Below are 14,133 nucleotides of genomic sequence, written 5' to 3' on the forward strand. Positions count from 1 at the left end.
CGAAGTCCATCTCAATGTGGTCAAACTTCCATTCTGGAATGGCAAGAGGTTGGAGGAGACCAGCTGGTCGTTGGTGTTCTGCCTTCACTCTTCTGCAGACATCACATTCATTCACGAACTGAGCAATCTCGCGCTTCATTCGAGTCCACCAATACGACTGCTTGAGGTCATGGTACATCTTTGTACTTCCAGGGTGGATGGAGAGGAGTGAATTGTGATCCTCGTTCATAATGACTTTATGAAGGTCACCTTTAGGCACAACAATGCGATCCTCGAAGAATAGAGTATCCTTGTCATCAAGGCGATAGCACTTGTACTTGGGTTGACTCTTGGCAATCCCAATCTTCACCTTCTTCACCATAGCATCAAGAAGTTGAGCCTCACGAATCTGATCTTCCAAAGTAGGAGAGACTTGATGGTTTGCGAGAAATCCTTGAGGAACAACTTGCAGATTGAGTTTGCGGAAAGCTTCACAAAGCTCGGGTTGGTAAGGCTTGAGAATCAGACTATTGCAGTAAGCCTTCCTGCTCAATACGTCAGCAATTACATTGGCCTTGCCTGGGGTATATTCGATACTCGGATTATACTCTTGTATCATTTCGACCCAACGAGTCTGCCTAAGGTTGAGATTAGGCTGAGTGAAGATGTACTTGAGACTCTTGTGGTCAGTGAAGATGTCCACTTTTCTTCCCAATAAGAGATGTCTCCAAGTTAAAAGAGCATGCACAACTGCCGCCAACTCGAGGTCATGAGTGGGGTAGTTCTTTTCATTGGGCTTGAACTGGCGAGAGGTATAAGCCACAACTTTCTTCTCTTGCATCAACACTGTGCCAAGACCTTGAAGAGAGGAATCACAGAAGACCTCGAACGGTTTGGATTCATCAGGAGGAGTCAGAACTGGAGCAGTGACTAACTTCTCTTTCAGGGTGTTGAAAGCGATGTCACATTTAGGAGACCAAACGTACTTCACGTGCTTCTGGGGAAGGTTGGAAAGAGGCTTCGCGATCTTTGAGAAGTTCTCGACGAACCTTCGACAATAACTTGCGAGACCAAGGAAGCTGCGGAGTTGCTTCACATTCTGAGGTGGTTCCCAATTCACAATTGCATACACCTTCTCAGGATTCACCGCTATGCCCTTGGCAGAGATGATATGTCCAAGGTAGAGAACCTCATCGAGCCAAAACTCACACTTTGAAAACTTGGCATAGAACTGATGTTCTCTTAGCTTATCAAGCACCAAAAGCAAGTGCTTGGCATGATATTCCTTGTTCTTGGAAAAGACCAAAATGTCATCGAGGTAGACCAAGACGAAGTCATTTGTGTAGGGGTTGAAGATGAAGTTCATCATGTGAGAGAATGTTGGCGGAGCGTTGACGAGGCCAAAAGACATGATAGTGTATTCATATGAACCATAGCTTGTTCTGAATGTTGTCTTGGGGATATCCTCTTCATGAATGCGAATCTGATGATAGCCCATACGGAGATCCAGCTTGGAGAATACTTGAGCACCTTTGAGTTTTTCAAACAGCTCATTGATGTTGGGAAGTGGGTACTTGTTCTTTATGGTCTTCTTGTTCAATGGACGGTAGTCGACACAAAGTCGGTCTGTTCCATCCTTCTTCTTCACAAAAAGAACTCCACAACCCCATGGAGAAGAACTAGGTCGGATGAGACCCATTCGCTCTTGAATATCGAGTTGCTTCTTCAGCTCCTTCAACTCTTCAGGTCCAAGCTTGTAAGGACGTTTGCAAACAGGTTCCGTGCCAGGCTCAAGATCGATGACGAATTCAACTGGCCGGTGCGGAGGCATTCCTGGAAGCTCTTCTAGAAAGACGTCTTGATATTCGCAAACGACTAGAATTTGAGAGATGGCATCCAGCTCACCCTTCTCATTGAGGGAAAATAGACGGATGGTATCTTCATTAGCGTCAAAGACAATTACATCCTCAGACGAATGAGTCAATTGAATCTGCCTGGCAGCACAATCAAGCTGAGCCTTGTGCTTAGAAAGCCAGTCCATTCCGAGAATAAGATCAATATCCGAGTTACCAAGGACCATTGGAGAAGCCAAAAACTTGAAGTCGCCCATCATGATAGAAACATCTAGGACTATTGAAGTAGCCCTCATAGACTTAGCTGGAGAAACCACTCCCATAGGTTTAACCAACATTGGCGAAACGAAGTCATGCTTGGAAACAAATGATCTTGACATGAAACAATGCGATGCACCAGTGTCAAAAAGAACTTTTGCAGGAGTAGAGTTAACTGGAAAGTTACCCATAATCACATCTGACGAGTCCTCTGCCTGAGCTACGTTCAACAAGTTGACCTTGGCATGCTTCGGGTTATGCTTGACCACTGCATTGCTAGCAGATCTCACCGGAGGAGGAGGAGGGAGACGCCTCTGGTTGAAGCATTTGTTGGCATAGTGACCCTTCTGTTGGCACTTGTTGCACATGACCTCCGAGAGTGGACGGTGATACGGAGCACTTGATCTTGGAGCTTGAGACGAAGTCTTGTTCTGAAAGCCTGGGTTGGGTGGGTGGGAAGATCCATTGCCACCATTGCTCTTCTGCTGATAAGGCTGACGGAACGGAGGAGGAGGCAGCCAATACTTTTGCTGCTTAGCCAGTTGAGTTGAGGAAGAAGGAGTTGCATCTCTAACTCGCTTCTTGGAAGCATCGCACTTCAGTTGGGCAGCCTCTTGCTTCATTGCCATATTGTAAAAATCATCGTACTTCTTCGGCTCAAAAAGGACGAGAGCTAGCTAGAGTTCTTCTCTGAGACCCCCCCTAAACTGATATATCATGCTCTTCTCGTCAGGGACGTCTTGCTTAGCGAAACGGGCGAGCTTCTGAAACATGATGTTGTACTGGTAAACAGACATAGTGCCTTGCTTCAGGTTGCGGAATTCCTCACGCTTTCTCTGAAACACACTCTGAGGAATATGATGAGCTTTGAAGTCTTGACGGAATTCATCCCAGGTAATCACACGGCCTCCTCTGGAATATTTGTACTGCTGAAACCATTCTGCATCTTGGTCTTTGAGTTGGAAGGAGGCAAACTTGACAAAGTCCTCAGGCCTGACGTTACTGCACTCGAAATGCTTGCATATGTCTAGGAGCCAATCATCAGCGTCTGAGGCCTCGACATAGTTGCTGAAGGTCTTTGGCTGGTTAGCAAGGAACTGGTTGAGTGTAGCAAACTGATTCTGATTGTTGCCATGGCCTTGGTTGCGCTCTTGCAGAATTTGCATGATCAGCTGCGTGTTTGCATTGGTAGTGGCCATCACACCTTGCCATGCCTCCAGAGGTGGATGTGGTGGTGGCGGATCCTGATTCTGATTGTTGTCCTTAGCAGGAGCCATCCTGAAGAGGGTGACATCCATTAGCAAATTGATAGACAAATATTGAAGCTGAATCAAACGGGTTGAAATTGCAACATATAGTCTTCACATCCGAACAAAATGAACGAAGGCATTACAATTGAAATGGTCACATATTCATAAATTGAGAAGCCACTAAGAATTGAGGTAGAAGAATACAACAACAAGGTACGGACAAGAACAAATACTTGGTGAGGATTACCCAATCCCAAACCAAATATCCGCGGAAGAACTAGACCTACAAGAATTCCCACCTATGAAACTCTCGAACCTTTCCAGTTATGCAATCAGGTGTTGGGGATACAGGGGAAGCATAATATCTCACCCAAAGCTAGCAAATCCTACATCCAGTTGTATCCATCCTTCAACACATAACCAAGAAAAACTTCGGAAATCATTTACCTCAACCTTCGAAAAGCATCCGTTATACAAGTTATGGAAATACTCCCGAACTCCCGCCCCAGTACTAGGTGGCGTCAAGGTTATCTCACCAACAACTGCATAAAAGAGATTTTCGATGTCGGCGAAACTCAGGTATTCCAGAATCTCAATGATAAAATTGTGACGACAACACCTCGGAGCTCAACTCCCTGGGACACTGCCACAACCCCTAAATGTCAGGAGGCACCAAGAACAATGTTCTCATCACAAAACCATCGGAATGATTCCAAGAAACCCGCGTGATCCTAAAAAAAATTTGGTGAAATTTGAGGAGAGAAGAGTCAAAACTCTACGTCAGGATGCCTTACCAGAGCGACGAATGGACTGAGGAGTAAAAAGAATTCCTAACTCTCCGATATATATAATTCCTAAATGACTCAAAACATTTTTCTAGACTCAACAATGCCAACGATTCGATCAAGCAGGGGGCTCCTAAGGTCGGGGAAGGCTCTGATACCAACTTGTAACACCCTCGATGCGGCTATATCTCCTACGTGTCGAAGCACGACTTAGAGGCATAACCGCATTGAAAGAAATGTCGCAAGAGAGGTAATCTTCGCAAACAACCCATGTAAATAAATAAAGGGGAAAGGTACATAGTTGGCTTACACTCGCCACGTCACACAAATACATAAATAAGTCATTACATTCATCCAACACACTCATGGTCCGACTACGGTACCAAAATAAAGATCAATCCCCAATTGTGACAAAGTCCCCGATCGCCCCAACTGGGCACCAGTACTAATCATCTGGGAAAGACACGTAGTAACGGCGAGAGTCTTCATCGAACTCCCACTTGAGCTCGGTCATATCATCTGGAATGGTATCATCGGTCCCTGCATCTGGTTTGGAAGGAATCTATGAGTCACGGGGACTCAACAATCTCGCACCCTCGCGATCAAGACTATTTAAGCTTATAGGTAAGGTAAGGTATGATATGGAGCTGCAGCAAGCGACTAGCATATATGGTGGCTAACATATTCGCAAAAGAGAGCGAGAAGAGAAGGCAAAAGCACGGTCGAACAACTATGATCAAGAAGTGATCCTAGAACAACCTACGTCCAACATTACTCCAACACCGTGTTCACTTCCCGGACTCCGCCGAGAAGAGACCATCACGGCTACACACGCGGTTGGTGCATTTTAATTAAGTTAAGTTTCAGGTTATCTACAACTGGACATTAACAAATTCCCATCTGCCCATAACCGCGGGCACGGCTTTTGAAAGTTCAAATCCCTGCTGGGGAGTCCCAACTTAGCCCATCACAAGCTCTCACGGCCAACGAAGGATATTCCTTCTCCCAAGACAATCCGATCAGACTCGGCATCCCGGTTACAAGACATCCTCGACAATGGTAAAACAAGTCCAGCAAGACCACCCGCTGTGCCGACAAATCCCGATAGGAGCTGCACATATCTCGTTCTCAGGGCACACCGGATAAGCTAAGCGTACCGGAGCCAATGTAACCCAAGTTGCCAAGGGACGGCCTCGCACGGTGCTCTGGTTTGGACCAACACTTACAGAAGCACTGGCCCGGGGGTTTAAAATAAAGATGACCCTTGAGTCCGCGAAACCCAAGGGAAAAAGGCTAGGTGGCGAATGGTAAAACCAAGGTCGGGCCTTGCTGGAGGAGTTTTATTCAAGGCGAACTGTCAAGGGGTTCCCATTATAACCCAACCGTGTAAGGAACGCAAAATCCGGGAACATAACACCGATATGACGGAAACTAGGGCGGCAAGAGTGGAACAAAACACCAGGCATAAGGCCGAGCCTTCCACCCTTTACCAAGTATATAGGTGCATTAAGATAAACAAGATAATATTGTGATATCCCAACAAATAAAAAATGTTCCAACAAGGAACGATCTCCAATCTTCACCTGCAACTAGCAACGCTATAAGAGGGGCTGAGCAAAGTGGTAATATAGTCAAACAACGGTTTGCTAGGACATGGTGGGTTAGAGGTTTGACATGGCAATTTGGGAGGCATGATAAGCAAGTGGTAGGTATCGTAGCATAGGCATAGCAAAATAGCGAGCATCTAGCAAGCAAAGATAGAAGTGATTTCGAGGGTATGGTCATCTTGCCTGCAAAGTACTCAGAGTTGCCTTGATCCTCGTACGCGAACTCAACGGGCTCCTCGTTCATGAACTCGTCTCCCGGCTCTACCCAAACAAGAACAACAAGCAAAAGAAACACAATCAACCACATGCAATGCTCAAGCATATGATGCAAACATGTTATGACATGCGGGATGTGATATGGGATGCATATGCATGATTTGCAAAGGAATGATTGAACCTGGCCTCAACATGGAAATCCAAGAGTGCCACTGGAAAGGTGGGGTGATTTCGGTTGAAATCGATATAAAGATCACCAGAATAGGATGCACGGTTTGGAAATGGCAAGCAAAACAAATATGGCACCGGTCTGCGATAATCAGCGAGTAGCCATCTAAATGAACAAGATAAATATAACAACAAACATAACAACAAAATACATGGAAGGGATCCACTCATGATGCTTGAAAAAAGATGAACACTGAGCTACGGCTAATTCATCCATTAACAAGTTCAAACAAGCATGGCAAAAGTGCAAATGATAACAGGTTTTAGACTTAGTGAAATTAACACAAGTCTGGAATTTATCATCAGGAAGCACACTTTAGAGCATGAAAACTACATGCTACAGGAACATATCATGGAAAAGAAAGGCATGGAATGAAACTACTCTAAGCATATAACAAAAGTCCCTTAGTGACCTTGAGCCAAAAGGGATCAAAAAATACAATTGCAAGCATGCGAACATAGCAAAAACGTAAACAGATTCAGACTTAATGAAAAACTGGAGCATGCAAAACAGTTAACGAGTAGGCATGTTTACGAGCTCGACGCACTCACTACAGAGCACGGCATGACAATCTAAGCATACACCAATCAAGAATACATGGCAGAGAATCTAGACATGGCAAGAACAATAACATAGCATGCACAGATCAATAGCAACATCCTCGGCAAAATCGCTAAACATGTCAACAATCTGCCAGGATTATTTTATAGCAAAAGTAGAGCTTGATTGACTCAAGATAGGTTGCTCCATAAATGCAAACAAAGACATGGATGGATAAAGCACCACAATGTTAACAAAACATCCTTATTGATCATCCTCAAAAGAGGCATGGATCACTAGGAAACAACATGAACATATGGCATAACAACAAAATTAGGACAAGGACTTAGAGAAATTCTAAGTCCCTGAAATCAGCATCATCGAGTACACTACTTTGCATGCTTGTGCTAGACATCACAAATATCACAAAAATACATGGCATACACCCTTGTAAAGATGGCATGGCATTTAACAAAACACATGTAGAGCTCAGGATCATATCATGCACACATTAAACATCGCAAAAATGACAAAAGGCCATTTGCTGAAACAGATCTGAAATATTCCTCACATATCCCTCTTCCAATAGCATTTCGGGCATCAAGATGAGCTCAAATGAAAATGATGCAATGAGATGAAATGATGTACTCGTCGAGGCGAACATTTTGATATGCTACACGCACGAATCGGAGCTACAGATGCAGAGTTATGACATGTGGAAGAATGCAAAAAAATAAAGAATGAGAGGGAAAAGTCAACCGCGATTTGTGGATCTGAGATCTAGGGTTCGTCACTGTAGCACCACGAAGGTCGCCGGAGTTTGCCCTGTAGACGCCGGAGTTGGCCGGAGTTGAGGTCGGAGATGGGGGGCCGGCGAGGGGGAGCAAGGAGGACGCCGGCCGGAGTGGTGGCGGCGCGGGCGGCGATGGCGGCGCGGGCGGGGACGGCAGGCGGTGGCCGGAGCGGAGGCTCGCCGGCGCGGGCACGTCGGCGGTGGCGAAGCATGCCGGGGCGGGCAGCGGCCGGTGCGGGCGAGCACGCCGTCGGGCGCGGGGGTGAGATGAGGCGGGCGGCGCGCCTCGGGCCGGGGAGGGCCTGGATCGGGCTCCGGCGGGCCGCGCGGGCGCGAAGGAGAGAGAAAACGGCGGCGGGGTGATGTGGCAGCACCGGATTGGCTGTGGCGGTGTGTCCGGCGGTGATCGGACGTGTCCGGCCGCGCGGAGGGGAAGAGGTCTAGGTCTAGGGTGGATTTGATCCGGAATTTCGAGAGGGGATGCCTTTTTATAGGTAGGAGGAGCTAGGAAGCTCCAAATGAGGTGCGGTTTGCGGCCATGCGATCGTGATCGAATGCTCTAGATGATAGAAGGGGTTTAGGTGGGTTTTTGGGCTAGTTTGGAAGGGTGTTGGGCTGCAACACACGAGGCCTTTTCGGTCCCTCGGTTAACCGTTGGAGTATCAAACGAAGTCCAAATGGCACGAAACTTGACAGGCGGTCTACCGGTAGTAAACCAAGGCCACATGACAAGTCTCGGTCCAATCCAAAAACGTTTAACACCCACACACGAAAAGAGGTAGAAAGGACCACCGGAGGACATAGGAGCACCGGAATGCAAAACGGACAAGGGGGAAAATGCTCGGATGCATGAGACGAACACGTATGCAAATGCAATGCACATGAGGACATGATATGAGATGCATGGCAAAGACAACAACACACGGAGAAATAAACCCGACAACGAGGAAATAAAATAACTTAGTGCCGGAAACGGCAAGAGTTGGAGTACAGATAAGGTAAATTACATCCGGGGTGTTACATCCTGGCTATACTGCGTGCACCATGGCTTAGGTCGGCGCTTATTTGGTGGAGGGTCGGTGATTTGGGTGGAAGGTGTCACGCTCACGCCGGCAGTCGGGGCATGTGGGATGTGGAAGGAGGAGGAGGATGGGGGTTGGGTGTGGATTACCTGCCTGGATAGGCGAGGCCGAGCAGTGTGAAGGAGGATCACCGGCGAGGAGGCGACAGCGCTGCAAGCAAGGAGTGAAGGTTTCAACTTGGTAAGGGGGAGGGGGCGGGGAGGTAGATATTTCCACGGAAGCCAAAAATTTGGAATCGCTTCAGCCAAAAAACTGGCGCGCAAAGTGTCATCAGACACGGTCCCTTATTCAGAGCAGGCTATGGACTGTATGCGTCGCACCTTCGCGCGTAAGCCGTATGCGTACTATACTCCGACGGTGCTCCAAGATATTTTGTGCTGCATCTCACACGGTTGGTTATAATAAACTTTGTGGGATCTACTTGATTTTTTGTCTTGATTTCAATTACATAATGGGGCCACAGTGGCCATGGACGGTGTTTGAATTGCTAGACCTTTTGTCTGCAATGATCATACAACTATATGTGTGTCGTCAAAAAAATTGGAATTATTCAGGGTTCGTTTGGACATTTGTATACATTAACTGGGTTTTCTAGGAATTTTATGCTCATAATTCAAATTTGAACTATGTGCACATGCTCCAGTGCATATATGTGTCCTTGGTTGCATGCTTAGGTCCCATGCAAGAAATGGGAATGAATTTCCAACACCATGGCACCATTGATTGCCGACAAAACATTGAGATGCCTAGTTTTAAATTCTAGTAAATCCAAAACTCATCAGAAATTCATGGAACTTGGCATGCTATCATGGAGCAGCATCAACATGCCGTGGTAAACTTTTTGTCCTATCTGGGGCAGGTTTGGGTATATGCTTCTCACAAACCAGAGCTTCTCACAACAAGCATGCTGGTTTCGGTAGGGAACGCCCCACCTTTGGGGACGAAATATCATTGCCTCTTATTGCTTTCAAAATTTTCCTCGTGTCAACATAGAACAACAGGAGTGTTGTGTTTTTTTGTGATTTTTCGGGGTTCATTTGGACATTTTTAAGCATTAAGTGAGTTTTCAACGCATTTATGTGCATAATTCAAATTTGAACTACATGCACATGCTCCAGTGCATATAAATTGGTTGAAAAATCAAATCTGTGTCCTTGGATGCATGCTTAGGTCCCATGCAAGAAATGGGAATGAATTTCAAACACCAGGGCACCGTTGACTACCGACAAAACATTGAGATGCCTGGTTTTTAAATTCTAGTAAATCCAAAACTCATCTGAAATTCATGAAACTTGGCATGCTATCATGGAGAGGCATCAACATGTCATGGTAAATTTTTTTGTCCCATTTGGGGCATGTTTGGGTATATGCTTCTCACAAACCAGAGCTTCTCACAACAAGCACGATGGTTTTGGTACGGAACGCCCCACCTTTGGGGACGAAACAATATCCATTGCCTCTTATTGCTTTCAATTTTTTCCCGTGTCAACATAGAACAACATGATTGTTGTGTTATTTTTTGTGATTTTTCGGGGTTCGTTTGGACATTTTTATGCATTAACTGAGTTTTCAATGCATTTATGTTCATAATTCAAATTTGAACTACATGCACATGCTCCAGTGCATATAAATTGGTTGAAAAGTCAAATCTGTGTCCTTGGGTGCATGCTTAGGTCCCATGCAAGAAATGGGAATGAATTTCAAACAGCAGGGCACCGTTGATTGTCGGCAAAACATTGAGTTGTCTGGTTTTTAAATTCTAGTAAATCCAAAAGTCGTCTAAAATTCATGAAACTTGGCATGCTATCATGGAGCGGCATCAACATGTCGTGGTAAATTTTTTGTCCCACTTGGGGCAGGTTTGGGTATATGCTTCTCACAAACCAGAGCTTCTCACAACAAGCATGATGGTTTCGATAGGGAACATCCCACCTTTGGGGACGAAACGATATCCATTGCCTCTTATTGCTTTCAATTTTTTTCTCGTGTCAACATAGAACAACAAGAGTGTTGTGTCAATTTTTTTTGTTTTTTGGGGTTCGTTTGGACATTTTTATGCATTAAGTGAGTTTTCAATGCATTAATGTGCATAATTCAAATTTGAACTACATGCACATGCTCAAGAGCATATAAATTGGTTGAAAAATCAAATATGTGTCCTTGGGTGCATGCTTAGGTCCCATGCAAGAAATGGGAATGAATTTGAAACACCAGGGCACCGTTGATTGCTGGCAAAACATTGAGATGTCTGGTTTTTAAATTCAAGTAAATCCAAAACTCGTCTGAAATTCATGAAACTTGGCATGCTATCATGGATCGGCATCAACATGACGTGGTAAATTTTCTGTCCCATTTGGGGCAGGTTTGTGTATATGCTTCTCACAAACCAGAGCTTCTCACAACAAGCATGATGTAGGGAACATCCTACCTTTGGGGACGAAACAATATCCATTGCCTCTTATTGCTTTCAATTTTTTTCTCATGTCAACATAGAACAACAGGAGTGTTGTGTCAATTTTTGTGATTTTTCGGGGTTCGTTTGGACATTTTTATGCATTAACTGAGTTTTCAATGCATTTATGTGCATAATTCAAATTTGAACTACATGCACATGCTCCAGTGCATATAAATTGGTTGAAAAATTAAATCTATGTCCTTGGGTGCATGCAAGAAATGGGAATGAATTTCAAACACCAGGGCACCATTGATTGCCGACAAAACGTTGAGATACTTTGTTTTTAAATTCTAGTAAATCTGAAACTCGTTTGAAATTCACGAAACTTGGCATGCTATCATGGAAGGGCACCCGACATGCTGTGATATTTTTCTTGTCCATTTTGAGAGAAGGCGCACTCGAATAATGACAGCAAACAAAGGCATTTTGAAAAAAATAGCTACCACTTTAATATCTCAAACGTTTGTATAATTCAAACCGTGTGCGTTCAGTTAACCATTCACATTACGCCACATGTCTTGCTTTTTAATGGCTATAGGAGGTGCTGTGTGGACAGCTGCTTGACTGAACGGGAGGCGTGCAAGAGCATTCCAGTGTGCAGGCTCACCGGGAAGCGCACAAGCTGTTCAACGCAGGATCTGTGCATCTCTTCAACGCAAACGGTTCAGATAACGGTATGCAAATTAAAGCCAGACTTCGGCGCTAAGCCAAGAGACACTATGATTTGTCAAAATATGCAGCTAAAATCAATATCACTATCTATTTTTTGCAACTAAAATTCAGTAATTAAGCATAGATTTCATTCATACTAGAGATTAAGTAGTCGTTCTCAACGGGAAGCGAGACAGCCTTGGACCACCACCCGCCTTTCTCCCATTGGTCTATATTAATGGCATCGCCGAGCGGCCGCACCCCCCATCCTCGCAACAGACATAATTCCTCTCTCTCCGCCCGCATCCTCGACGTCGCTCTGAGTCCTCAAAGTCGTCAGTGTACGAGGATGCCGCCGAAGCGCCCCATCCGAGGGAGTGGCAACGCCAGGGCTACTGAAGCACCGGAGCACGGCGTGAATATGGAGATAGAGGTTTCCGTCCTCACCGACGAGGTGGAGAACGAGGCTGCCAACAAACGAAGGCTGGTCGAGAAAGAAACACAAGCGACTCCGGCAGGCCTAGACTTCATCAACAACCTCCTCGATGATATGTTGATAGTCATCATATCCCTCCTCCCAATCAAATATCGGGCGAGGACAACCGCCCTTTCTTGGCGGTGGCATACCCTATGGCTCCGCACCCCTGTCGACCTCCTCGACGCCCACAAGCTCTGCCATGGCTATCGCCAAAGCTTGGATGCGTTCTCCCAGATCCTCGGCAGTCACGATGGCCCAATCAAAGGCCTTATCACGGGCAAGTTCCATTCCAATGGCAAGGACCGAGCCAAGCTTGACGAGTGGTTCCGATCCCGCGCCATTGATCAGCTCGAGAAGCTAAGTTATAATGATGGGCATATGCGCTTGCTGTCAACGTCCGTGCTCCGCTTCGCACCCACACTGCGCCTCGCCAAGTTCATGAACTACCACCCCCCCCTTAATGACGCGCCTGCTCTTTTTCTACCACGACTGAAGCACCTCGAGCTCGTCGCCGTCCGCATCCCAAAGGATGACATGGAGCACCTGCTCCGCGGCTGTACTTCACTCAAGTTCCTTCGTCTACAGGCGATGAATTGGTCGAGTACCTTGCACATCACCTCCAGGACTCTCCGGACTATTTATGTGTGTTGCTGGTGCTGCAACGAGAGATCACAAAAGGTGGACCACAATATGGTCATCTAGGACACACCTTCACTTGAGAGATTACTTGTAGTTGATCAACAAGGTCCAACAAGAATCAATGTCATTTCTGCACCGAAATTGAAAGTGGTGGGCTACTCGTCTGTCAAATACTACAACTTTCAGGTACAACACCCACCTTATATACCTCTCCTTCTTGATATCAACGTTATTTCTAGTTTTGAAGATGTATGTTCGTCTGTCATCCAGCGAAACTTCACCCAGACTCTGGGCACAGTGAAGGTCTTGGCACTAGAATCTGTCGGTCCCAACCTGGACCAAGTTGTCAGTTGCCTGAGATGCTTTCCATGCCTAAAGAAGATGTATATCAAGGTCATGTTCCTTTCCTGTTAAATGTTAACCATAAGGGAGTTCAATTTTTTGCACCTTTTCCCAAGTTTACAATGGCAATGTACTACGATTTCTGAAGGAATTTTGGAGGATTTTAGGACATACACCCCACCCCATATTGGTTGTTTCATTCATATGGTTACAATCGCCCATAAGCATTTCTCCTTTGGATTCATCTGTACTACTTTTCTTAAGGAATTTTTCATCCAATCCAACCTCTTGTGAAGAAGGCTACATGTTTCTAGATTGTAATCAAATGCCCATGTTAATCATGCCAGATCGAAGATGGCACGCTGGTGCATTTTACAAATCTTGCAAACCAAATGGGCGTGTAGCAGTGTTCAAAACTGCATGTAGGCACTAACACATTCTCTTATTTTGCAGTGCATATTAGGCTCGGAGGTGGATGATGTTTATAACGACAATCACATTGAATGCCTAGATCTGCATCTCTCAAAAATTACTTTGAACTCCTACCGAGGGACCCCACCGGAGATTACACTCGCTAGGTTCTTTCTTGCCAGAGCAAAGGTGCTGAGGGTACTGAGGTTGAACACGCATTTAATTAGGAAAGATCAATGGTATGATTATCAGAGCCGGCTGGTACTGTGGAATGGAAGTGCCTCCAAAAATGTCAAACTTCATATTGGAAGAGCATATGGCAATGCAATTGGAAGTTACTGTGTCAAACCCATACATGACTTGTCAGCGCTGATCCCTTTTCAAAAATGGCATAGCTTGCAATGTTTGAATTTGGGTGTTGTAATCTTTGAATTTGAACCTTGCAATATTTATGGTATTTGTTATATTGAATCGTTTCTGTTCTCTTGTCTCAACGCAAACAGTTCATCCGGGTGAACCGCATGTCATACATCGCACACACCTTGATCTGGCTGACCGTTTCTTT

Source organism: Triticum urartu, chromosome 3 (assembly GCF_003073215.2).
Source record: "Triticum urartu cultivar G1812 chromosome 3, Tu2.1, whole genome shotgun sequence".
Lineage (NCBI taxonomy): Eukaryota > Viridiplantae > Streptophyta > Magnoliopsida > Poales > Poaceae > Triticum > Triticum urartu.